Here is a 2386-nt window from a genome sequence, read left to right on the forward strand (position 1 = left end):
AAAGTTGACCTTACTATTACATCATTATTTATTGTCCCTGACAAGTAGACCATATATGGACATGTTTCTGGAACCTAAAGAAATAAAAGAAATTTCCATATAATTGTGAAGTAAAATATGTTGTCCTGTAGAATGTTATTTACTTGGGGAAAAGAAGTTCAATTTACTTTCACTTTAGCTGCTACTTGTTAAATGAATGAGACAAACAGTATGTGAGTATTTACTTATGTTATGCAGTGGCTCATGTATTTTTAAGGTTACAAATTCAATACTTCAGAATTCCAGAGATGGCATAAGCAGCTGTGAACTTGTTCCTAAAAATATTTATTAGTGCTTGTTACTGGAATAGAACTGCTCTCAAAACATTTAAAGGTGGAAGATATCCCTCTGTCAGACTGCTTGAGTTTGTAATTGTGAAATGGTAGCCATTGTCCCCAGCTCTGTATAAGGCAAACTGTCCAAGGAAGAGATAACCTTAACCCAAGGAAACTGGCAGGCACATACAGGAGAGCTGACACTGTTGGATTAGCTGAAATATGAGGATGATCCTCAATTTCGGATGGTTACTTTGTATCTGTCCGGCTAATACTATGAATAAAGTATAACACAGTAGAATACAGAATCAAAACAATTCTTTTTAGTTGATCTCCTAGTTCACTAATTCCTGTGGCAAAACATTGCATATAAAGAAAAGAAATCCTAGATCACAACAGGCTTTGTTTCCTTTCAGAATCCCTTGTTGAGCTCAGCATTACTCTTCCCACCACTGTGTAAACAACCCCACCTGAGGCTTAGCAAAAGCAATGTGGAAGGAAACCAGTTTAGCAAGACCATTTGCTCGTATGTGATCTCTTCCCAGCCACTCTTATTTGCATTTAAGGCCTTTCAGGACCAGCATCATTCCTTCTCCATGCTGATCCTTAATCTGACACACTCCAGCACAAGATGACGCAAGACAGATTCTCTTTCTCTCTTCTGCCCACTAAATGGTTTGTCCCTCATCTCCAGCAGTTACTGTGGCAAAGTAGTCCTGGATGAGGACAGCAAGAGTGTGTGAAACTCCTACACCCAAACAGCATGCCAGCCAGCCCTCTATATCTTTTAAACAAAATATAGCACTTTTTTACCTGATATTACTTTAAGATTGTCTTGACTTAAAACCAAGATTGTGTATCTCCCAGATTTAACCCTTCTGCTTGCCTTTGGGCAGGCTCTCATCAGATCCACACCCTGTGGCCTGCGTGATGACTCACTGAACTCAAGGAAAAATGCTGATACTTCACTGTAGATTCACACTTGGCAAAGGTATGGGTGCCTGAATCTTCCAGTATGGGACATTTGATTAGAAAAAAGACACTGGGCTCAAGGTCTCAGCAGCTGTGAGTACTGCAGGTGGTTCCCCATTCATACCTAGCACTCTGCAATTCCCTCTCTCATGCTCCTGGGTTTACTTGTAATGTCCAGTGCACTCTTCTCTTACAGAATCTGTGTGAAACATACTCTGAGTCCTGGAACAAATAAGAAACAATGACTATGTCACCATAAAGTGTGGTCCACAACTTGCTTTTCTTCAGCTTCAACCACATCAGACCTTTCAAGTTGTGGGACACATCAGATATTTGTGTATGTGCAGAGATACACACAGGATAGACAGCATGAAGTGGCAAGTGCTGCAGCTGGGTATCTCTTGTACCTACCCAGCAAGGAACAGGACTGTAGCCCCACTCCATGTTTCAGCAAACCAAAAGCCACAGGCTGGTAGGTCATGGATAAGGACAGCCACATTTAGCTGACAAGTGAAACAGAAGCTCCAGCATGGAGAAACAACCATGCAGGAACTGTTTTCATGCGTGTCTCACTCAGTGCGTGAGTCTGGACAGACCAGACAGCATTAAAGTGCCTATTGCTGGAGGAATGCAGTAATGTGGGCAATGGGGATTTGATGTATTTGGAGCACCTATGAATACTGCTGGACTCTTTTCCAATAACATCACAGGACTCTGCTTCAGAAGTTCTATTTTCAGGTACCATTAGCTCCCTGTTTTGTCTTTAGTAAATCATTTAAGTCCTCTGAGTCTCATCTGCATTATTGGAGTGGAAATAGTCAAACACATTAACTTCAGAGATGAGTCCAGAAATTCTCACAAAGAGGAAGCCAGTGAGGCTACTTCTATGGATAGAGATTGACAAATAGGACTTTATTTAACCACTACCTGTGAAATACTTTGGTATCCTCAGAGGAAGACCTCATAGAAATTTGAAATATTGTTACAGAAATATTACTATACAGTCTATAGTATATTACTGTACTATACAGACACAAAATCATACATTTGGGAGTTGATATTTTTTCCAATAAAATAGCGCTGTGTCTTTATTACAACAC

The sequence above is a fragment of the Coturnix japonica genome, chromosome 5 (assembly GCF_054131305.1).
Source record: "Coturnix japonica strain WE chromosome 5, WE-NBRP24, whole genome shotgun sequence".
NCBI classification, from domain to species: domain Eukaryota; kingdom Metazoa; phylum Chordata; class Aves; order Galliformes; family Phasianidae; genus Coturnix; species Coturnix japonica.